The sequence below is a fragment of the Rhinoderma darwinii genome (assembly GCF_050947455.1).
Source record: "Rhinoderma darwinii isolate aRhiDar2 chromosome 2 unlocalized genomic scaffold, aRhiDar2.hap1 SUPER_2_unloc_56, whole genome shotgun sequence".
In the NCBI taxonomy this organism is placed as follows: Eukaryota; Metazoa; Chordata; class Amphibia; order Anura; family Rhinodermatidae; genus Rhinoderma; species Rhinoderma darwinii.
Window position 1 is genome coordinate 251,880 of NW_027461725.1, and position 24,861 is coordinate 276,740.

The 24,861-nt window shown below is 44.6% G+C and overlaps 8 non-coding genes and 2 pseudogenes across 8 annotated transcripts; all 10 read right to left on the minus strand.

Annotated features, from left to right (window-relative positions):
- On the minus strand, positions 1-191 carry LOC142680480 (U2 spliceosomal RNA). The gene has a single exon (XR_012852961.1). It is a non-coding gene; the product is annotated as a U2 spliceosomal RNA (small nuclear RNA).
- Positions 192-1,425: 1,234 nt separating this feature from the next.
- On the minus strand, positions 1,426-1,616 carry LOC142680903 (U2 spliceosomal RNA). Its single transcript, XR_012853306.1, has one exon. It is a non-coding gene; the product is annotated as a U2 spliceosomal RNA (small nuclear RNA).
- Positions 1,617-2,846: 1,230 nt separating this feature from the next.
- LOC142680481 (U2 spliceosomal RNA) lies at positions 2,847-3,037 on the minus strand. The gene has a single exon (XR_012852962.1). It is a non-coding gene; the product is annotated as a U2 spliceosomal RNA (small nuclear RNA).
- Positions 3,038-4,279: 1,242 nt separating this feature from the next.
- On the minus strand, positions 4,280-4,467 carry LOC142680958 (U2 spliceosomal RNA). The gene has a single exon (XR_012853346.1). It is a non-coding gene; the product is annotated as a U2 spliceosomal RNA (small nuclear RNA).
- Positions 4,468-10,723: 6,256 nt separating this feature from the next.
- LOC142680962 (U2 spliceosomal RNA) lies at positions 10,724-10,910 on the minus strand. Its single transcript, XR_012853349.1, has one exon. It is a non-coding gene; the product is annotated as a U2 spliceosomal RNA (small nuclear RNA).
- Positions 10,911-17,453: 6,543 nt separating this feature from the next.
- Positions 17,454-17,644, minus strand: LOC142680482 (U2 spliceosomal RNA). The gene has a single exon (XR_012852963.1). It is a non-coding gene; the product is annotated as a U2 spliceosomal RNA (small nuclear RNA).
- Positions 17,645-18,878: 1,234 nt separating this feature from the next.
- LOC142680483 (U2 spliceosomal RNA) lies at positions 18,879-19,069 on the minus strand. Its single transcript, XR_012852964.1, has one exon. It is a non-coding gene; the product is annotated as a U2 spliceosomal RNA (small nuclear RNA).
- Positions 19,070-20,303: 1,234 nt separating this feature from the next.
- On the minus strand, positions 20,304-20,511 carry LOC142681005 (U2 spliceosomal RNA; annotated as a pseudogene).
- Positions 20,512-21,860: 1,349 nt separating this feature from the next.
- On the minus strand, positions 21,861-22,002 carry LOC142681031 (U2 spliceosomal RNA; annotated as a pseudogene).
- Positions 22,003-23,240: 1,238 nt separating this feature from the next.
- On the minus strand, positions 23,241-23,428 carry LOC142680984 (U2 spliceosomal RNA). Its single transcript, XR_012853359.1, has one exon. It is a non-coding gene; the product is annotated as a U2 spliceosomal RNA (small nuclear RNA).
- Between the last annotated feature and the right edge of the window lie 1,433 nt (positions 23,429-24,861).

Here is a 24,861-nt window from a genome sequence, read left to right on the forward strand (position 1 = left end):
AAAGGGTGCACCGGTCCTGGAAATACTGCAATACCAGGTCAATGCGTGGAGTGGACAGAGCAAGCTCTATTTCCATCTCCCTGTTCTAAAAATCCATTTAATATATGGTCCCCAGATAGGGGACGTATCAGATATTAAACTGATAAGAACAGATACTACACTTGATCTTAGCCAAAAGGCCGAGAAGCGATAACCCGAACGGGCCGCGCGTTGCCCGAGCCTGCCCGATACTGCTGTTCAGCCCTTGCAGCGATTCAGCCTACTTCTAGGCAATTCCATGGGGCCCTGCAGGCTCACACACTCACAGCTACACGGGAGGTGAATAAAGGCCGGAGAGGAAGCCAGACAGGATTTGCCTCTTTTGCTTGCACCACAATGCAGTGTGGAAAGAGGAGGAATCTACATAAAAACGCCTTCCTGGCAACGCCCAAATGCCCTGCTGCCATGCAGATAAACACTGGCAGCGGCAGCAAGTGCATGCCCACAGCCACCCCTTGTTCCTTCACACCTTGTATCAGCTGTAATCCAGTCCAGTCCAGTGCTGCCTGCTGAGCAGCACTGACCAACACTGCCTGGGCCCAGGCTTTTATCTCTGAGGCCCCATTATGATGTCAGAAAGCTGGCTCTGGCTCCTCAGGGCTCCACTATGACACGTGCAAAGTTCCGTCTGAACTTTATATAAGACGGTGCGGCTCAGTCAGTCACTCAGTGTTGCCTGAGAGGGCAACACTGCAACAGCCGGCCGCCAGGCTGTCTTTTTTTGCACAGCTAGTTGCCTCCAGGAGGCCACAAGAGGGAGACAAGGGACTGCAAAATGGAAAATAAGCATCCACCAACTTTACAGACAACTTCTCCTTGCTCCTACAACCTCCATCCTTGCACAGTTTGTTATTCTTCTAGGTAACATAGTAACAAATCCAAATTGCTGCTCTCTTTGTAGGCAAGCAAGGCTTTGTTGCAACTGCAATTCTTACTCCTTCTTGAAATGTAGGGACGACAGTACATTCCATCACATCCATCTAGTGTACACAGGTAGGTCCATTGTGGCGGGCGGGCGGGCGGCTTTAATGGCTGTTTGCTGTTCCCCTACTCCACTCCACTATTTGACTGTGGTGCTGCATCAATCAGTGGCTGGCTCAGGTGCAGCTCTTTAACTTACCTAAAAGGGAGGGCGGAGAGAAGACAAGGAAGGTGAATGAGCTGTTCCAATGTGAAATGCCGGAAACACAGACACACAGACGACACAAAACAAGAGGTGGCAATGTATTCATTAATTGCATTTAATCAATTAGCTCATTATCACTCATGCATTGTCCAACAGGTGTTGAAATAATGGGATTAAAAGGGGAGATCCCTTCAGAAAGACAGAAACAATGGCAAACACAAAAAACACTTTTGGAATCTGATTTTAGTCAACACATAAGGAAAGGGTGCACCGGTCCTGGAAATACTGCAATACCAGGTCAATGCGTGGAGTGGACAGAGTAAGCTCTATTTCCATCTCCCTGTTCTAAAAATCCATTTAATATATGGTCCCCAGATAGGGGACGTATCAGATATTAAACTGATAAGAACAGATACTACACTTGATCTTAGCCAAAAGGCCGAGAAGCGATAACCCGAACGGGCCGCGCGTTGCCCGAGCCTGCCCGATACTGCTGTTCAGCCCTTGCAGCGATTCAGCCTACTTCTAGGCAATTCCATGGGGCCCTGCAGGCTCACACACTCACAGCTACACGGGAGGTGAATAAAGGCCGGAGAGGAAGCCAGACAGGATTTGCTTCTTTTGCTTGCACCACAATGCAGTGCTGAAAGAGGAGGAATCTACATAAAAACGCCTTCCTGGCAACGCCCAAATGCCCTGCTGCCATGCAGATAAACACTGGCAGCGGCAGCAAGTGCATGCCCACAGCCACCCCTTGTTCCTTCACACCTTGTATCAGCTGTAATCCAGTCCAGTCCAGTGCTGCCTGCTGAGCAGCACTGACCAACACTGCCTGGGCCCAGGCTTTTATCTCTGAGGCCCCATTATGATGTCAGAAAGCTGGCTCTGGCTCCTCAGGGCTCCACTATGACACGTGCAAAGTTCCGTCTGAACTTTATATAAGACGGTGCGGCTCAGTCAGTCACTCAGTGTTGCCTGAGAGGGCAACACTGCAACAGCCGGCCGCCAGGCTGTCTTTTTTTGCACAGCTAGTTGCCTTCAGGAGGCCACAAGAGGGAGACAAGGGACTGCAAAATGGAAAATAAGCATCCACCAACTTTACAGACAACTTCTCCTTGCTCCTACAACCTCCATCCTTGCACAGTTTGTTATTCTTCTAGGTAACATAGTAACAAATCCAAATTGCTGCTCTCTTTGTAGGCAAGCAAGGCTTTGTTGCAACTGCAATTCTTACTCCTTCTTGAAATGTAGGGACGACAGTACATTCCATCACATCCATCTAGTGTACACAGGTAGGTCCATTGTGGCGGGCGGGCGGCTTTAATGGCTGTTTGCTGTTCCCCTACTCCACTCCACTATTTGACTGTGGTGCTGCATCAATCAGTGGCTGGCTCAGGTGCAGCTCTTTAACTTACCTAAAAGGGAGGGCGGAGAGAAGACAAGGAAGGTGAATGAGCTGTTCCAATGTGAAATGCCGGAAACACAGACACACAGACGACACAAAACAAGAGGTGGCAATGTATTCATTAATTGCATTTAATCAATTAGCTCATTATCACTCATGCATTGTCCAACAGGTGTTGAAATAATGGGATTAAAAGGGGAGATCCCTTCAGAAAGACAGAAACAATGGCAAACACAAAAAACACTTTTGGAATCTGATTTTAGTCAACACATAAGGAAAGGGTGCACCGGTCCTGGAAATACTGCAATACCAGGTCAATGCGTGGAGTGGACAGAGCAAGCTCTATTTCCATCTCCCTGTTCTAAAAATCCATTTAATATATGGTCCCCAGATAGGGGACGTATCAGATATTAAACTGATAAGAACAGATACTACACTTGATCTTAGCCAAAAGGCCGAGAAGCGATAACCCGAACGGGCCGCGCGTTGCCCGAGCCTGCCCGATACTGCTGTTCAGCCCTTGCAGCGATTCAGCCTACTTCTAGGCAATTCCATGGGGCCCTGCAGGCTCACACACTCACAGCTACACGGGAGGTGAATAAAGGCCGGAGAGGAAGCCAGACAGGATTTGCTTCTTTTGCTTGCACCACAATGCAGTGCTGAAAGAGGAGGAATCTACATAAAAACGCCTTCCTGGCAACGCCCAAATGCCCTGCTGCCATGCAGATAAACACTGGCAGCGGCAGCAAGTGCATGCCCACAGCCACCCCTTGTTCCTTCACACCTTGTATCAGCTGTAATCCAGTCCAGTCCAGTGCTGCCTGCTGAGCAGCACTGACCAACACTGCCTGGGCCCAGGCTTTTATCTCTGAGGCCCCATTATGATGTCAGAAAGCTGGCTCTGGCTCCTCAGGGCTCCACTATGACACGTGCAAAGTTCCGTCTGAACTTTATATAAGACGGTGCGGCTCAGTCAGTCACTCAGTGTTGCCTGAGAGGGCAACACTGCAACAGCCGGCCGCCAGGCTGTCTTTTTTTGCACAGCTAGTTGCCTCCAGGAGGCCACAAGAGGGAGACAAGGGACTGCAAAATGGAAAATAAGCATCCACCAACTTTACAGACAACTTCTCCTTGCTCCTACAACCTCCATCCTTGCACAGTTTGTTATTCTTCTAGGTAACATAGTAACAAATCCAAATTGCTGCTCTCTTTGTAGGCAAGCAAGGCTTTGTTGCAACTGCAATTCTTACTCCTTCTTGAAATGTAGGGACGACAGTACATTCCATCACATCCATCTAGTGTACACAGGTAGGTCCATTGTGGCGGGCGGGCGGGCGGGCGGGCGGCTTTAATGGCTGTTTGCTGTTCCCCTACTCCACTCCACTATTTGACTGTGGTGCTGCATCAATCAGTGGCTGGCTCAGGTGCAGCTCTTTAACTTACCTAAAAGGGAGGGCGGAGAGAAGACAAGGAAGGTGAATGAGCTGTTCCAATGTGAAATGCCGGAAACACAGACACACAGACGACACAAAACAAGAGGTGGCAATGTATTCATTAATTGCATTTAATCAATTAGCTCATTATCACTCATGCATTGTCCAACAGGTGTTGAAATAATGGGATTAAAAGGGGAGATCCCTTCAGAAAGACAGAAACAATGGCAAACACAAAAAACACTTTTGGAATCTGATTTTAGTCAACACATAAGGAAAGGGTGCACCGGTCCTGGAAATACTGCAATACCAGGTCAATGCGTGGAGTGGACAGAGCAAGCTCTATTTTCATCTCCCTGTTCTAAAAATCCATTTAATATATGGTCCCCAGATAGGGGACGTATCAGATATTAAACTGATAAGAACAGATTTTTTTTTAATTTTTATTGAAAATAAAGTCAGATTACATTTCATACATTTGTCATGAAAAGTACAAAAACAAAATATTCAAAGATACATCCATCATTTCAAAAGAGAAATATTCAAAAATACAAACACAAATACATTGTATCCTCCCAAAACAAAACAAAAAAAACCCATTCTTATAAGAAAAATAAAAAACACATTAAATTCAATTAATAAGCCATGACCGCCATTTTTTGTATTTCCAGACTCCTTCGGCATCACTGCCAAGTCTTTTTCGGTCACATAACACATACAGAAATAAACGTCCACGGATCATGCCCAAACACTCATACACTTCAACGTCCTTTTGCTTAAAAACTAAGATATTCCTGACATCCCATAACACTTCTTTTACGCAATTTACAATCAACCACAACAACCTAGCTTTCTCTCTATTCACACCACACAACCCAAACATCATCATATTAAACGTCAATAATTCAACCCCAGTTATACCTTTGATCAATTTACCCATCCCTTTCCATACATTCTTAGCATACTCACACTCCCACAGTAAATGAACATAATTCTCACACCTACCACATCCTGCCCTGGGGCAGTTCTCACTGTTTACCAACCTTCTTCTCCGTTGAAACTCGCGCGTAGGTAAACACCTATGCACAGTCATCCAAGCAAGATCCTTTTGCCTGTTTACTAACTCTTTACTTTGCACATTCTTCCACACTGCTTTACTCTCATTCTCAGTCAAACCAGCCACACATTCAACCATCTCTCTTGACTCCAAAACTTTCATCACTTTCTTGCTCTCACACCAATCATTCACTGTCACATTCTCTAAGTGGTTCCTCCTAATGCACCTATCAATCCTCATATAAAACCATGGAGTACCAAAACTTGTTGGCTCCCTCAAATCCCTTACCATTAATTTATATCTCAGTAACACCCTTCCAGCCAAATACTTCACCATACAACCATACACACTTTCCTTCTTACTGATCGACATACAAAAACTTACATACTTCACCGCCAGAAAACATTCAATATTCATCAGACCTTTTCCACCATTCACTCTTCTCTTCACCACTTTCTCTCGCTTCAATTTCTCCATCTTTGAGTTCCAAAGGAACAAAAAAATTACTCGGATGATTCTCGCCAGACATCTGTCAGGCGGAGGAAAAACATAATTAATATACAACAAAATTGGAATAATCACAGATTTAATCACCAAAACTCTCCCATCAATCGATAAAGTCCTTAAAGACCAAAAATTTGTTTTATTTTTCACCCGTTCTAAAACTCTCCCCCAACTCTCTTTCCCATACAAATCATTGTCAAAAATCACCCCCAGAACTTCCACCCCACCTTGTCTCACTGGCCATCCACACAAGTCATTTTCCTTCCATTCATCAAAAAACTTACAACCACTTTTATCCACATTCAACTTAAACCCACTCATCATACAAAAACATTCAATCAGCAACTTAGCCCGCTTAACAGCAGCCATACATTTACACACAACCGTGACATCATCCATATAACCAATCACACGCACATCTCTCCCCTTACTGCCAGGGATTTCTACACCCCGCATTACCTTGTCCCGCCTAAACATACCCAACAACGGTTCAATCACACAAACAAATAAAATTGGTGACAATGGACACCCTTGACGAACTCCTGACATAATCCTCACCTTCTCGCTCAGAAAACCATTCACCTGGATTCTACTCCCTATATCTCTGTATAAACACTGAATCCATCCAACCATTCTCTCCGGTACACCCATTTTCCTCAAAATCTTGAACATAAAATCATGCACAACTCTATCATACGCCTTCTCAAAATCAACCGTAATCACAGCCACACCTTGTTTCCTATCCTTACAGTCCCACAACACATCTCTCAAACCCAGCAAACATTCAGAAATCCTCCTGTCAGGCACTGCACACATTTGTTCTTCACCAACCATACAGTCAATCACACTTCTCAACCTATTAGCAATAATCTTAGATATAATCTTGTAATCGCAATTTAAGAGCGCTATCGGCCTCCAATTTTTTAAACTCTTTTTCTCCCCCTTCTTAAACAAAAGAACAGTCACACTTTCACTCATACTTTTTGACAACCTACCTCTCTCCAAAACTTCCTTACAAACTTCCCATACATAATCACTAATCATATCCCAAAATACACAATAAAATTCTACAGGCAAACCATCACTCCCTGCTACTTTCCCCTTCTTCATACCATTCATTGCATCCTCTACTTCACTCTTCCTTATGTCCTCACTCAAAAAACTCTGATCAATCTCATCCAACTGTTTATCCACATACCCCAAACATTCACTCTCTAATGAACAATCACGCTTCTTCTCAGTAAACAAATCCGTATAAAACTTCCATACTTCATCCAGAATCTCATTTTTACCAAACACTTCTACACCATCCTCTCTCAACACACTCACCATTCCAGTTTTTTTATTAAAAGCTTTTTTAAAGAAAAACTTTGTGCATTTCTCATCTTTTTCCCTTACTTCCACTCTAGCTTGTGCAATAATTTTCTTACCTTTTTCCTCCAAACATCTTTTAACATAATCACGCGCTTCTTCAATCTCACCTTCAACATTCATACCCACCCGTCTAAGTTCATACAAATACTCCAATCTTTTTTGCCATCTCTCATACTCCTCCATTTCCTTCCTTCCTCTTTCACACCCTTTTTTTACAAAAAACCTTTTTGTTTCCCTTTTAACCCATTCCCACCAGTCAATCACACTAAAAAACTCCCCTTTCTTTGATTGCCACATCCCAAACAATCTCCTATATTGCTCCCGAACACATTCATCATCCAACAATGTCACATTTAATTTCCATACACCCCTACCAAATTCATACGTACTGTTACTTTTAACCACACATTCGATCCACGCATGATCCGTGAACGGCATCCTCCTCCTTTTAAAGTCCATAACAGTTAATGACCTAGAACAAAAAATAAAATCAATTTGTGACAATATATTTCCAGTATTACTAAAATACGTATAACCAAAAGAACCTTCATTTTTTTCACGAAAACAATCCTTAAGTTCAAATAAACTCACAATTTCATTTAATTGTTTCCCAGTACTATCCACCCCACTATCACCTCCCCCTCCAACATTACTCCTATCCCCTGCATTCACTGTACAATTAAAGTCTCCCAGAAGGAAACAATTTTCCCTCCCCCCCAAGAAAAAATATAATTTCTCAAACATCTCCGCTCTTTCTCTCCGTCCAGTCGGAGCATAGACATTAATAACTTTATAAGAGGCACCTCTATACTCAAAATTAACTAATAAAACCCTCCCCTGAACTATGTGAATTACCTTCTTCACAACAAAATCATTACTTTTAAATAATATTCCCACCCCCCCGTTTCTTTCCTGGGATCCTGACCAAATTGCAGGACCCAAGGCCCAGGTAGCATTTATAGGTTCCTCCAGCAAACAACACTCCTGCAAACATAAAACATCAAAATGATAATTTGACAGAAAATCAAAAGTTGCAGCTCTTCTTGTTGCAGTCCTGATACTCCGGACATTTAAGGAACCTATAACAAAATGCATTATTTATAAATGAAAGTCAAAACAATTCAAACACAGGGCCTCACGACTTCTTTAAAGCACCCCTTCCTCTATGTTTCGTCGGAGTCCCATCCGCAGCAGTACGAGCCACATTCTCCTTCTTATTCCCCACTACACCTCTTGTGAAGTGAATGGTTTTCGCCAACTTGGTAACAGTACCGCTCTCAAGGTAGCCAGCCCCAAAAGAAGAGGTAGAAGAGTCAGAGTCCACCGCAGCCGATGAATCTCCCCCTCCCCCACCCGGACTGGAAAATTCCTCAATGCGCTCACTCAATGGCGTTGAAACTACGCTCTCTGGTTCCTTGCGCTTCAGAGAGGATTTATCAACCTGCATCTCCCCCGGATCTCCAGAGGACTCAGATGGAGCTTGAGCCTCCTCCCCTTCAGCGACCAACAGGTCCGGAACTGCAACAGCTTCCGTCATCACCGCAACAGGAACATCCTCCACAACAGCCGCCTCATGAACCTCCGGCTCCATCACAGGCGGCGCTGTTGGACCGGAGGCAGCAATCTCACCTCTCACGACCCCGGCATAGGACCTCTGTACCTCTCCATACACCTTAGGGCACCGCCTGGCCAGGTGTTCCACAGATCCGCAGAAGTGACACTTACGTGCCTCCTCGCAATTGGCAGTCTCATGTCCAGGCTTGTAACAGTTTCTGCATACCTGTCCAGTGGTACAATTCTCCCGGGTGTGGCCAAAGGCGTAGCACACCCTACAAAAATCCGGCTGGCCAGGGTAGTGAAGGAAACCTCTGTTGTTCCCAATAGCAAAATTCTGGGGAGGGTGGCACAGACCATCATGCCCATTTGGGTCTGGACGCAGCTCCACCCAAACCCTCCTCATACCATTAAAAGTCCCAAGAATGTTCTTCCTTTTCTCCACACCAGAGACATAGGCACAATAACGACCCAAAAATGCCTGGATCTCCTCATCCTCAACAAAAGGATTGTACATGTGGATTACCACCGGGATCCTCTTTTTCTTGGTCTCACAAGGGACAAAATCAATTCCCTGCAGCTCTGGATGGGAAAGGTTCTCCTGACTCCGGAGGTAGCAGGTCCTCATTTCACTCACGGTGGAAAAACTTGCATCAAAGAATCCTTGCTGGGGAAAGGACTGAAGACAGAAGATCGATTCGTGTGCCATTCCCAGAATTCCTTCCAACACCTTCTGTTGCACATGCAAAATTCCATACGACGTCCTCTTCTCCTCTGCGATAAACAGCCGAACTGTATTTGGTGCATTAGGCGGTCCAGCCATAATCCTCCTCGTCCTCGTCCTCCGATCGCCTTCCCTGTCTCCTGGATCACCCCCTAAAGCAGCAGGTGGCTTAAGCTGGCGGACCAGCGATGCCACAAGGCCAAGGGCGAACACTCAGACGGACCTCCCAGCTAAACCACTTGAGCTTAGCCAAAAGGCCGAGAAGCGATAACCCGAACGGGCCGCGCGTTGCCCGAGCCTGCCCGATACTGCTGTTCAGCCCTTGCAGCGATTCAGCCTACTTCTAGGCAATTCCATGGGGCCCTGCAGGCTCACACACTCACAGCTACACGGGAGGTGAATAAAGGCCGGAGAGGAAGCCAGACAGGATTTGCTTCTTTTGCTTGCACCACAATGCAGTGCTGAAAGAGGAGGAATCTACATAAAAACGCCTTCCTGGCAACGCCCAAATGCCCTGCTGCCATGCAGATAAACACTGGCAGCGGCAGCAAGTGCATGCCCACAGCCACCCCTTGTTCCTTCACACCTTGTATCAGCTGTAATCCAGTCCAGTCCAGTGCTGCCTGCTGAGCAGCACTGACCAACACTGCCTGGGCCCAGGCTTTTATCTCTGAGGCCCCATTATGATGTCAGAAAGCTGGCTCTGGCTCCTCAGGGCTCCACTATGACACGTGCAAAGTTCCGTCTGAACTTTATATAAGACGGTGCGGCTCAGTCAGTCACTCAGTCACTCAGTGTTGCCTGAGAGGGCAACACTGCAACAGCCGGCCGCCAGGCTGTCTTTTTTTGCACAGCTAGTTGCCTCCAGGAGGCCACAAGAGGGAGACAAGGGACTGCAAAATGGAAAATAAGCATCCACCAACTTTACAGACAACTTCTCCTTGCTCCTACAACCTCCATCCTTGCACAGTTTGTTATTCTTCTAGGTAACATAGTAACAAATCCAAATTGCTGCTCTCTTTGTAGGCAAGCAAGGCTTTGTTGCAACTGCAATTCTTACTCCTTCTTGAAATGTAGGGACGACAGTACATTCCATCACATCCATCTAGTGTACACAGGTAGGTCCATTGTGGCGGGCGGGCGGCTTTAATGGCTGTTTGCTGTTCCCCTACTCCACTCCACTATTTGACTGTGGTGCTGCATCAATCAGTGGCTGGCTCAGGTGCAGCTCTTTAACTTACCTAAAAGGGAGGGCGGAGAGAAGACAAGGAAGGTGAATGAGCTGTTCCAATGTGAAATGCCGGAAACACAGACACACAGACGACACAAAACAAGAGGTGGCAATGTATTCATTAATTGCATTTAATCAATTAGCTCATTATCACTCATGCATTGTCCAACAGGTGTTGAAATAATGGGATTAAAAGGGGAGATCCCTTCAGAAAGACAGAAACAATGGCAAACACAAAAAACACTTTTGGAATCTGATTTTAGTCAACACATAAGGAAAGGGTGCACCGGTCCTGGAAATACTGCAATACCAGGTCAATGCGTGGAGTGGACAGAGCAAGCTCTATTTCCATCTCCCTGTTCTAAAAATCCATTTAATATATGGTCCCCAGATAGGGGACGTATCAGATATTAAACTGATAAGAACAGATTTTTTGAGTTGACTACCCCAACAAAGGAGGTAACCGTTTATTTAAAATTTTTAACAAATTTACAATAAATCAATACATTTCAACAAAAATTTACATAAATTTACAATCATGGTTTTTTAATACAGATAAATACAAATTGTCAAATAAAAACAATTTATAAAAGGGCACTTGGTGGCATCATATTATGGAACTCCATTCACTTAAAAACCATTTTCTACATAAAACAGGAGAGAGTTTTTTATCTAAAAGAAAATATTTGTACATTTCATTAAGACAAATGGCTAAAACATCTTCCACAGCTAAAACTTCATGCTTAAATAATAAAATGTTTCTGGCCGCCCACAGAGCTGTTTTTACGCAGTTGGTGATCTTCCATGCCATCATTTTTCGAGTCTGTGTTGGGCATTCCAGGCATCCATATAAAACGCCATCACTTGTGTATCTCCGAAGTCCTGTAATCTTCTGTACCAAGGGGAGGATTCTTGTCCATATCGATTTCGCGTAAAAACATTCCCAGAATAGGTGGTAGACTGTCTCGTCATCTCTACATCCTCCCCTTGGACACGCAGCCGAGTTGGTCAGTCCCCTTCGATGCTGGAATGCCCGGCATGGAAGACACTCGTGGGCACAGCTCCAGGCCAGATCTTTCTGTGGGTTAAAAAGATATTTAGCGCTCACCATCTTCCATATTTCTTTGCATTTTTGTTCATTAAAATTACTGATGGGAGCTACTAAAACATTTTCTTTTATCTTTTTTAAAATTCCTTTACTATTTTTTACTTCGTTAATATTTTTGTCTTTTAAGTTAAAAAGGTTTACAATTTTTTCTAAAATCTTATACTGGCCAGAAAGGTTAAAAGCATACGGGGAGCTTAAAACCGTGGAGAACCAACCGTTCCTCCTCATAAAATAACCTGTGTTAAAACGTATAAAATATGACCAGTAATGTTCCTTAAAAACTGCATTAAGACATAAAGTAAAAAATTTTATTAAAAGGAATGCTTTTATATCGGGGAAATCTTTCCCCCCCATTGGTTTGGGTAATATTACCTTCTCTCTCCTGAGCTTTTCCATCCTGGAGTTCCATAAAAATGTGAAACATGCTTTAATTATTTTTTTCAATAAAATCTCAGGGGGAGGGAATACCATACTTAAATATAATAAAATAGGTAAAATCACCATTTTTGTAATTAATACCTTTCCCTCCATTGTTAACTTTCTCATGTTCCACATGCAAATTTTCTGATTAACTTTTTGTGCCACCAAGTCCCAACTGGTAAAACCATTATTTGACTCATTGAAGGAGACTCCTAAAATTTGTACAGACTCTGACACAGGGACTGGAATGTCCATTAAAACCATTTTGCCGATATTTAAGATGTTACTTTTATTAAAATTTACTAAAAAACCGGAGGAGCAACAGAATTGGTAAATCTGTTTAAAGGATTTCTGTAATGACAGGGTGTCCCTGCAAAGGACCGCAACATCGTCCATGTACCCCACCACTTTAGCCTCTAGTCCCCCCCCGCCCGGCAGGGGGACTCCGCTTATCTGCTTATCCTTTCTTAACCTGCAGAGTAGAGGCTCGATCGCACAAATAAAAAGTAGTGGGGACAAGGGACACCCCTGCTTCACTCCGGAATTTAAAAGGACATCCTGTGTCTTAAAACCCTTTACTAAAATTTTACTAGTACAATTTTCATAAAAGGCCTTCAGAGACTGTAAAAAACCTTCCGGTATACCCATTTTTTCTAAAACCTTAAAAATATAAAAATGTGACACTCTATCGAAGGCTTTCTCAAAATCTATAGATAAAATTGCCATTTTACCTCCTCTCTCTTTCGTGTCACTGATCACATCTTTTAAAAGGTTTAAATTATCCCATATACTCCTCCCGGGTATCCCACAGACCTGATTGGAGTGTATGATCTGGCCTATCACTGCTTTTAATCTGTTCGCACATATCTTCGCCATTATTTTCTAGTCAGAGTTTAGCAAAGTGATAGGCCTCCAATTTTTAATGTCTGTTTTGTCCCCCTTTTTGTAAAGCAGGGACACCTCGCCTTTCTTCCAGGACCCCGGGAGGGCTTTTGTTCTAAAAACTTGGGTAAAAAGAGGGTGGAGATCCTCTTTTAAAATACCATAAAATATAACATAGAATTCTATAGGTATACCGTCAGGGCCAGGGACTTTACCTGTTTTAAAACTCTTTGTAGTTTCTAAAATCTCCTGTTCCGTAATATCCTGTAATAAAAACACTTGGGAAGCAGGATCTAAAACAGCATCCACCTCCTTCAAGGAGTCGTTCATAAAATCAACATCAACATGTTTTGTATTAAAAAGATCCGCATAAAAACCGTGCACCTTTTTTAAAATGTTTTGGGTATTTGTTTCCCCATCTATCTCATTTAACAGGGTATGCTTATCATTTATTTTCTTGAAGAAGTACCTGGAGCAGGTCTCATTTTCTTCAAGATGTTTTACCTTAGAGCGAAAGATTATCTCCTTTCCCCTCTGCTCCAGGCACTGGGAGATTTCTTTTTTAATTTCGGTGATCTCTTTCTCCACCTGCATACCCTGTTCTCTGAACTTGTATTGGGTCTGCAGACGGGTATTTAAATTAGCATAAAATTCAAATTTTTCTTTGGCTTTCTTCATCCCAGCTTTAATAAAAAAATCTCTTATCTTTATTTTCATTTTCTCCCACCAGGAAACAATTAGCATATTGGGATGTCTTACCCGTCTGCAGCCCTTATAAAAGGTGATAAAATCGGATAAAATTTGCGGATCCTCTAAAAGGGATACGTTTAATTTCCAGGCTTTCTTCGGAGTTCTCCTTTGATCGTTCAAATTAACTTTAAAATATAAAAGTTTATGGTCAGAAAACACGTTAGAATTAAGATCACATTTAAAAGGCAGTATTTGATAAGAGCAAAAAATAAAATCAATCCTGGAGCTGCAGTTTACATTGCTCCAGGTGACGCCGTCCTCTTCAGGTAGATCCCTATTGCATTTTTTAAAAACATCAGTAAGTTTAAAATCCACTGTAATATCTTTTAAAATAGACGGGGTTTTATCATAGTTTCGACTTACTGAATTCGAGAACCGGCGTTCCCCCTTTAAAATACAATTAAAATCACCAGCTAAAATAAGTGGTTCTGAATCATTGATAAAAAGGGGTAAAATTTCTAGCATTTTTGCTCTTTCCTTCTTGTCTGTAGAACCATAAAAGTTTAAAAACTGCCATCTAACACCGTTTATAAAAGCTTTGACCATTAAAATTCTGCCTGGTAAAATTTCATAAAAACGATCAATTAAAACGTTCCCTTTGAATAAAATGGCGACACCTGCGGCTTTGGATTCATTGGACCCGGACCACACTGAAGGTCCGAGTCTCCAGTCTTCCTCATATTTTTTTATAATTCATGCGGTGAGGTATGCAGCATTCCTGTAGGAAAAACACTGAGGCGGTAAAAACAGAAAGGTAGTTGAAAAGGGCAGCTCTTCTTGTCTGTGAGTGCACGCTTCTTACATTAAGGGAAAGACCACATAACTCAGCCATGAGGAAAAGGGAGAGAGACAGTCTATTTTTATCTTACCCGAGGAGGCCTCAGCAGTCCTCCGCGTCGCCAGACACCCCACTCGAGTTCTCATCGTCATCTTTCCTCGAGTCGAATGTACGCATCGACGAGGTTTGAGAGGAAGACCCATCACTCAGCTGACCCCCCATACCTAAGGCGCTTCTTGAAAATGGGTCCCAGACGGACTCAACGGGTAAGATTTGGCAATCTTTGGCAGCGCCCTCCCCTTCTATAGGGGCAGGAATCGCGCTTCCGGACGTCTCAGGGACCACGCTTACCTCGGAGGCAGCTGTCCCTATATCCCCCAACTGTCTAGAAGGGGGGGGACCTTTAGCTGTCGCTTCAGGGGGCACGTCAACTGGTTTCCCTGCCTTCAACCTGGCAGGTACTCCCATCGGCACCCCCGCTGCCACCTCCGAGTACGCCCTACGTCTCTTAGTGAGCGCTGCCGCTCCGCCCGGGACCTCTGCCTCAGGTACAGGCTGACCCAGCATCTCTTGCAGGCCAGTAGGATCAGCTTCATCCGAACTACCCTGTGCCCCAGTCTCCTGGGGGGGCTCTTTCGTCCGCTGATCACTGGCTCTGCGTTTTTGTCGCCTCTGCTCTTTAGGGTCACCTGTTTGGGGGGGTCTGCTGGAGGTATCCATATCGTCTTGCTCGCCTCCTTGGGGTTCCTCTCCTTGTACAGGGGTGATCTGGCCTGCGGGCCGCTCGGGACGCCTTGGCCGGTCCTCGGGTTGTTCCAACTCTTTAGATCTGTGGGGACAAGTAGCATAGAGGTGACCAACTCGGCTGCAAAAACGGCACCTTTTCCCCAGAGGGCAAGTTTTGGTCTCGTGCTCAGAGCTGCCGCAGTTCCTACAGGTGCTGTCACAAGACTCCTTGGTGTGACCGTACTTTTGGCACTTCCTACAGAATGGAGGCATCCCTGAAAAATAAAAGTCTCCGGCCATATCACCTATTTTAAAACGTGCTGGCGGCAACATTATCCCTCCTGTAAAATTGGCATCTTTATAACATGTTACATTGAATCTCCACTTTGAGGTCCATACACCAACCTCATTCATGACTTTGCCAATACATTTCACAGTTTTAAAATAAGGGAATAAAAAGGACATCACTTCTTTTAAGTCGGCAAAAGGGCAGTACATCTTTATAACTATCATTTTAGTGATGTCCATAACGTGCTCATAAAAATCAACACCGTCCAGTCTCGGGTCATTTTTTACCGTATAAGCCGCCAGCAGATCTCTGAATACTCCATTCTGTATGAAAGTAACATCGTATGTCCTCCTTCTTGGGTAATCCTGCACCGCCAAAATTTCTCGCTTCTGGATGTTGAAGATACCAACAAGTACGGTCTCCACCACAAATTTTAAGCCGCAGGTCGTCGCCTTCTCCTCCGATAGAACTACACGAATCGTGTTTTTAATCCGGGCATAAGCCGGTATCTCACATGGATCCTCGTCCATGGTGAGTAAGGTATTGTTACGCTACTCCGTAGTAGGCGCAACGTTAGGCGCAACTCCCCTTTTCGGCCGAAACCTACACGGGGGTATATGGATCGCAACCCGTTGCTCAGGACTAAGCCTCTCTCCCAAATAGCAGCACGGGGGTGAAGTCCAGGCGAACCTGGACGATCCCCCGAGGCCGAGAGAGAGGGTACCTGAGCACCTCCTAACCAAGACCAGGCAGCACTGACTACAAGTAATCAGAACTACACTTGATCTCAGCCAGAAGGCCGAGAAGCGATAACCCGAACGGGCCGCGCGTTGCCCGAGCCTGCCCGATACTGCTGTTCAGCCCTTGCAGCGATTCAGCCTACTTCTAGGCAATTCCATGGGGCCCTGCAGGCTCACACACTCACAGCTACACGGGAGGTGAATAAAGGCCGGAGAGGAAGACAGACAGGATTTGCTTCTTTTGCTTGCACCACAATGCAGTGCTGAAAGAGGAGGAATCTACATAAAAACGCCTTCCTGGCAACGCCCAAATGCCCTGCTGCCATGCAGATAAACACTGGCAGCGGCAGCAAGTGCATGCCCACAGCCACCCCTTGTTCCTTCACACCTTGTATCAGCTGTAATCCAGTCCAGTCCAGTGCTGCCTGCTGAGCAGCACTGACCAACACTGCCTGGGCCCAGGCTTTTATCTCTGAGGCCCCATTATGATGTCAGAAAGCTGGCTCTGGCTCCTCAGGGCTCCACTATGACACGTGCAAAGTTCCGTCTGAACTTTATATAAGACGGTGCGGCTCAGTCAGTCACTCAGTGTTGCCTGAGAGGGCAACACTGCAACAGCCGGCCGCCAGGCTGTCTTTTTTTGCACAGCTAGTTGCCTCCAGGAGGCCACAAGAGGGAGACAAGGGACTGCAAAATGGAAAATAAGCATCCAAAAACTTTACAGACAACTTCTCCTTGCTCCTACAACCTCCATCCTTGCACAGTTTGTTATTCTTCTAGGTAACATAGTAACAAATCCAAATTGCTGCTCTCTTTGTAGGCAAGCAAGGCTTTGTTGCAACTGCAATTCTTACTCCTTCTTGAAATGTAGGGACGACAGTACATTCCATCACATCCATCTAGTGTACACAGGTAGGTCCATTGTGGCGGGCGGGCGGGCGGGCGGGCGGCTTTAATGGCTGTTTGCTGTTCCCCTACTCCACTCCACTATTTGACTGTGGTGCTGCATCAATCAGTGGCTGGCTCAGGTGCAGCTCTTTAACTTACCTAAAAGGGAGGGCGGAGAGAAGACAAGGAAGGTGAATGAGCTGTTCCAATGTGAAATGCCGGAAGCACAGACACACAGACGACACAAAACAAGAGGTGGCAATGTATTCATTAATTGCATTTAATCAATTAGCTCATTATCACTCATGCATTGTCCAACAGGTGTTGAAATAATGGGATTAAAAGGGGAGATCCCTTCAGAAAGACAGAAACAATGGCAAACACAAAAAACACTTTTGGAATCTGATTTTAGTCAACACATAAGGAAAGGGTGCACCGGTCCTGGAAATACTGCAATACCAGGTCAATGCGTGGAGTGGACAGAGCAAGCTCTATTTCCATCTCCCTGTTCTAAAAATCCATTTAATATATGGTCCCCAGATAGGGGACGTATCAGATATTAAACTGATAAGAACAGATACTACACTTGATCTTAGCCAAAAGGCCGAGAAGCGATAACCCGAACGGGCCGCGCATTGCCCGAGCCTGCCCGATACTGCTGTTCAGCCCTTGCAGCGATTCAGCCTACTTCTAGGCAATTCCATGGGGCCCTGCAGGCTCACACACTCACAGCTACACGGGAGGTGAATAAAGGCCGGAGAGGAAGCCAGACAGGATTTGCTTCTTTTGCTTGCACCACAATGCAGTGCTGAAAGAGGAGGAATCTACATAAAAACGCCTTCCTGGCAACGCCCAAATGCCCTGCTGCCATGCAGATAAACACTGGCAGCGGCAGCAAGTGCATGCCCACAGCCACCCCTTGTTCCTTCACACCTTGTATCAGCTGTAATCCAGTCCAGTCCAGTGCTGCCTGCTGAGCAGCACTGACCAACACTGCCTGGGCCCAGGCTTTTATCTCTGAGGCCCCATTATGATGTCAGAAAGCTGGCTCTGGCTCCTCAGGGCTCCACTATGACACGTGCAAAGTTCCGTCTGAACTTTATATAAGACGGTGCGGCTCAGTCAGTCACTCAGTGTTGCCTGAGAGGGCAACACTGCAACAGCCGGCCGCCAGGCTGTCTTTTTTTGCACAGCTAGTTGCCTCCAGGAGGCCACAAGAGGGAGACAAGGGACTGCAAAATGGAAAATAAGCATCCACCAACTTTACAGACAACTTCTCCTTGCTCCTACAACCTCCATCCTTGCACAGTTTGTTATTCTTCTAGGTAACATAGTAACAAATCCAAATTGCTGCTCTCTTTGTAGGCAAGCAAGGCTTTGTTGCAACTGCAATTCTTACTCCTTCTTGAAATGTAGGGACGACAGTACATTCCATCACATCCATCTAGTGTACACAGGTAGGTCCATTGTGGCGGGCGGGCGGGCGGCTTTAATGGCTGTTTGCTGTTCCCCTACTCCACTCCACTATTTGACTGTGGTGCTGCATCAATCAGTGGCTGGCTCAGGTGCAGCTCTTTAACTTACCTAAAAGGGAGGGCGGAGAGAAGACAAGGAAGGTGAATGAGCTGTTCCAATGTGAAATGCCAGAAACACAGACACACAGACGACACAAAACAAGAGGTGGCAATGTATTCATTAATTGCATTTAATCAATTAGCTCATTATCACTCATGCATTGTCTAACAGGTGTTGAAATAATGGGATTAAAAGGGGAGATCCCTTCAGAAAGACAGAAACAATGGCAAACACAAAAAACACTTTTGGAATCTGATTTTAGTCAACACATAAGGAAAGGGTGCACCGGTCCTGGAAATACTGCAATACCAGGTCAATGCGTGGAGTGGACAGAGCAAGCTCTATTTCCATCTCCCTGTTCTAAAAATCCATTTAATATATGGTCCCCAGATAGGGGACGTATCAGATATTAAACTGATAAGAACAGATACTACACTTGATCTTAGCCAAAAGGCCGAGAAGCGATAACCCGAACGGGCCGCGCGTTGCCCGAGCCTGCCCGATACTGCTGTTCAGCCCTTGCAGCGATTCAGCCTACTTCTAGGCAATTCCATGGGGCCCTGCAGGCTCACACACTCACAGCTACACGGGAGGTGAATAAAGGCCGGAGAGGAAGCCAGACAGGATTTGCTTCTTTTGCTTGCACCACAATGCAGTGCTGAAAGAGGAGGAATCTACATAAAAACGCCTTCCTGGCAACGCCCAAATGCCCTGCTGCCATGCAGATAAACACTGGCAGCGGCAGCAAGTGCATGCCCACAGCCACCCCTTGTTCCTTCACACCTTGTATCAGCTGTAATCCAGTCCAGTCCAGTGCTGCCTGCTGAGCAGCACTGACCAACACTGCCTGGGCCCAGGCTTTTATCTCTGAGGCCCCATTATGATGTCAGAAAGCTGGCTCTGGCTCCTCAGGGCTCCACTATGACACGTGCAAAGTTCCGTCTGAACTTTATATAAGACGGTGCGGCTCAGTCAGTCACTCAGTGTTGCCTGAGAGGGCAACACTGAAACAGCCGGCCGCCAGGCTGTCTTTTTTTGCACAGCTAGTTGCCTCCAGGAGGCCACAAGAGGGAGACAAGGGACTGCAAAATGGAAAATAAGCATCCACCAACTTTACAGACAACTTCTCCTTGCTCCTACAACCTCCATCCTTGCACAGTTTGTTATTCTTCTAGGTAACATAGTAACAAATCCAAATTGCTGCTCTCTTTGTAGGCAAGCAAGGCTTTGTTGCAACTGCAATTCTTACTCCTTCTTGAAATGTAGGGACGACAGTACATTCCATCACATCCATCTAGTGTACACAGGTAGGTCCATTGTGGCGGGCGGGCGGGCGGCTTTAATGGCTGTTTGCTGTTCCCCTACTCCACTCCACTATTTGACTGTGGTGCTGCATCAATCAGTGGCTGGCTCAGGTGCAGCTCTTTAACTTACCTAAAAGGGAGGGCGGAGAGAAGACAAGGAAGGTGAATGAGCTGTTCCAATGTGAAATGCCGGAAACACAGACACACAGACGACACAAAACAAGAGGTGGCAATGTATTCATTAATTGCATTTAATCAATTAGCTCATTATCACTCATGCATTGTCCAACAGGTGTTGAAATAATGGGATTAAAAGGGGAGATCCCTTCAGAAAGACAGAAACAATGGCAAACACAAAAAACACTTTTGGAATCTAATTTTAGTCAACACATAAGGAAAGGGTGCACCGGTCCTGGAAATACTGCAATACCAGGTCAATGCGTGGAGTGGACAGAGCAAGCTCTATTTCCATCTCCCTGTTCTAAAAATCCATTTAATATATGGTCCCCAGATAGGGGACGTATCAGATATTAAACTGATAAGAACAGATTTTTTTTTTTTTTTTTTTTTTTTTTTCCACTCAGGTCTCAAGTCTAAAATCTTAAAACTCAAATCTTAAGACTTGGATCATCATAATGAAAAATTATATATATTTTTTCCCTTTCCATATTATCCATTACACAAACACATACATATATTTTTCAATTATTTACATGACATTTAAATCATGGCACCAAGCCTTTTCTAACCGCGTAAACGGCAAGCATCTCCAATAGTTCCTGCTTCAGAGGTTTACCATCCCATTCATTTTTTACCTCTTCCACCAACCAAGGTGGTATATTATATGTTTCCATAAAACGGAAAAATTGTTTTGTCAAATGCGCCTCTATTAGTCCACGCAAAACCTCTACATCCACCTTCTTCCGTAAATTAATCGACTCTCTTATTATATCCTCTCTTTCTTCACTTTCTTCTTTAGATATTTTAACTTTCCCAATTTTCCTTTTTTCAGCAATTTTACCTTTGCCCACATCCGTATCTTTAATACTTCCTCCTCCACTATTCTCCACTTTTCCCGTTACTGAAGAAACCTCTTCAATATTCGGTTTGCTGTTCTCCCTGCTTGCTCCACTCTCTTGTTGCATTACTCTTCTATGTCTCTTTGGACATATCCTAAAGACATGCCCACCTTCTCCACACATGTTACAAATTTTTTCCTCTTTGCAGTCTTGATAGTCGTGGCCTTCATGCAAACATTTTGTACACACAATCTTTTGACATTCTGCTGTATTGTGCCCATATTTCTTACAGTTCCTGCAAAAAATGTCCATCCCAGAAAAGAACAAATCTCCAGTCGTGTTTCCAATTTTAAAGCGAGCTGGTGGGGTTACCATTTTTCCTGAAGTTCTGTCCAGTTTCATTGAACAAAAAAATCTCCATTTCCCGGTCCAAAAGCCAAATTCATTTAGAACTTTGCCTTTCTCCACAACTTTCTCGCAATACTTTCCTAGGAATATACTAATATCCTCCTCTTCAACATATGGCGAGTACATCTTGACGGTCACAAGTCGCTGCCACACAGGAAAGTGTGGTACCATCACCACACCTCCCAACTTTGGATCTTCACGTGACTTCACCATGATTCCCAAAAACTTCAAATATGTTTCTTCATTGATGAACGTGACGTCATAAACACCTCTCCGTGGGTAGTCCATTACAGCCAGTATGTCCTCCTTGCTCAGCCGAAACAGTCCCAGCAACAAATCTTCGCTCAGGAAACGCAGGTCTTTCTTGGTCCTTTCCAGTTCCGTCACCGTAAAACGAACAGCATTCCTGGTCTTCATATATTCCGGTATGGCCTCCATTCTGATGGTTTTCAGGATAAACCTTCAACACCGAGGTGTCAGGTAGGTGATCGCTCCTCGTTGCCCTGGACTAATCCTCCTCCCCAATAGCAGCAGAGGGGTGAAGTCTCTTGTGAAAGAGACGATCCCCCCAGGCCAAGGAAAAGGGTACCAGGGCACCTCCTGACCAAGAGACAAGGCAATACCCTAAAGTACTACACTTGATCTTAGCCAAAAGGCCGAGAAGCGATAACCCGAACGGGCCGCGCGTTGCCCGAGCCTGCCCGATACTGCTGTTCAGCCCTTGCAGCGATTCAGCCTACTTCTAGGCAATTCCATGGGGCCCTGCAGGCTCACACACTCACAGCTACACGGGAGGTGAATAAAGGCCGGAGAGGAAGCCAGACAGGATTTGCTTCTTTTGCTTGCACCACAATGCAGTGCTGAAAGAGGAGGAATCTACATAAAAACGCCTTCCTGGCAACGCCCAAATGCCCTGCTGCCATGCAGATAAACACTGGCAGCGGCAGCAAGTGCATGCCCACAGCCACCCCTTGTTCCTTCACACCTTGTATCAGCTGTAATCCAGTCCAGTCCAGTGCTGCCTGCTGAGCAGCACTGACCAACACTGCCTGGGCCCAGGCTTTTATCTCTGAGGCCCCATTATGATGTCAGAAAGCTGGCTCTGGCTCCTCAGGGCTCCACTATGACACGTGCAAAGTTCCGTCTGAACTTTATATAAGACGGTGCGGCTCAGTCAGTCACTCAGTGTTGCCTGAGAGGGCAACACTGCAACAGCCGGCCGCCAGGCTGTCTTTTTTTGCACAGCTAGTTGCCTCCAGGAGGCCACAAGAGGGAGACAAGGGACTGCAAAATGGAAAATAAGCATCCACCAACTTTACAGACAACTTCTCCTTGCTCCTACAACCTCCATCCTTGCACAGTTTGTTATTCTTCTAGGTAACATAGTAACAAATCCAAATTGCTGCTCTCTTTGTAGGCAAGCAAGGCTTTGTTGCAACTGCAATTCTTACTCCTTCTTGAAATGTAGGGACGACAGTACATTCCATCACATCCATCTAGTGTACACAGGTAGGTCCATTGTGGCGGGCGGGCGGGCGGGCGGCTTTAATGGCTGTTTGCTGTTCCCCTACTCCACTCCACTATTTGACTGTGGTGCTGCATCAATCAGTGGCTGGCTCAGGTGCAGCTCTTTAACTTACCTAAAAGGGAGGGCGGAGAGAAGACAAGGAAGGTGAATGAGCTGTTCCAATGTGAAATGCCGGAAACACAGACACACAGACGACACAAAACAAGAGGTGGCAATGTATTCATTAATTGCATTTAATCAATTAGCTCATTATCACTCATGCATTGTCCAACAGGTGTTGAAATAATGGGATTAAAAGGGGAGATCCCTTCAGAAAGACAGAAACAATGGCAAACACAAAAAACACTTTTGGAATCTGATTTTAGTCAACACATAAGGAAAGGGTGCACCGGTCCTGGAAATACTGCAATACCAGGTCAATGCGTGGAGTGGACAGAGCAAGCTCTATTTCCATCTCCCTGTTCTAAAAATCCATTTAATATATGGTCCCCAGATAGGGGACGTATCAGATATTAAACTGATAAGAACAGATTTTTTTTTTAAGTTGGCTACCCCTTTTCAGGGGTGTCAATGATTTATTTCATGATAAAAAATACAGTTTACAATAAAACCAACTTTTGTACAAATGAATAACAATAAAATCAATATTTCATTGCATTACATTACATAAAAGGGACATGGTGGCAAATCTTTATATGTTGGAGTTCCATTCTTTCACAAACCATTTATTAAGAAGGGTGGCATTTCTTTTTTTGTCTAATAAATAATAAATGTACATTTCGCTAAAACAAAGACCTAAAACATCATCAGTAGATAAAACATCGTGCTTAAAAATCAGGATGTTCCTGGCCTTCCATAGAGCTTCTTTGGCGCAATTCATCGTCTTCCACGCTATTATCTTTTGGCTCGCGGTTGGGCATCCAAATAGTCCATATAAAATATCTTCATAATTCAAGTCTTTCAGGTCTGCCATCTTTACCAAAAGAGGGAATATTTTTTTCCAAAATTTCTTCGCAAAATCACACGTCCAAAAAATGTGTCGAATCGTTTCCTCGGCCTGGCAGCCTTCCCTCGGGCAGACGGCAGACCTCGCGAGCCTCCTTCTGTATTGGAATGCCCGGCATGGAAGACATTGATGAATGCAGCTCCAGGCCAGGTCCATCTGTGTATTAAAAAGATAAAACACATTAATAATTTTGAAGATAAAAGCACTTCGTTCCTCATTAAAATTCTCAATCCTGCTGACCGTCTCACTTTCTCTTAGGTCTTTAATTAATTTTTTACTATTTTTCAGCTCATTTACATTTTTTCCCTTCAGGTTGAATAAGGTCACTATCTTTTCTAAAATCACATAGTTTATTGAGAGTTTAAAAGCGTAAGGTGAGGATAAAACAATGTTGAACCACCCAAACCTTCGCATTAAAAACCCTGTATTAAAACGTAAAAAATAGGACCAATAATGTTCTTTAAAAAGGGAATTAAAACAGAAACTGAAGAACTTGATTAAAAGAAACCTGTTAAAATTCGGAAAATCTTTGCCACCCTTCGGTTTGGATTTCATCACAATCTCTCTTTTAAGTTTCTCCATTCTGGAACTCCAAAAGAAGGTAAAACATGCTTTAGTAATTTTTTGCAATAAAACCGTGGGGGGAGGGAAAACCATACTGAGATATAAAAGCAGGGGTAAAATGACCATTTTAATAATTAAAACTTTTCCCTCCATGGTAAGTTTTCTCATGTTCCACATACATATTTTTTGATTTACCTTCTGCGCCACCATGTCCCAACTGATAAAACCATTATCGCACTCACTGAAGGAGACACCTAAAATCGTAATATTATCTGACACAGGGACGGGTATGTCTCTAAAAGCCATGCTTCCTATATTTAAAATATTACTTTTGTCGAAGTTCACCTTAAAACCGGAAGCACAGCAATAAAACTCAATTTGTCTGAGGGTTCTCTGAAGCGACAGGGTGTCCCTGCAAAAAACCGCTAC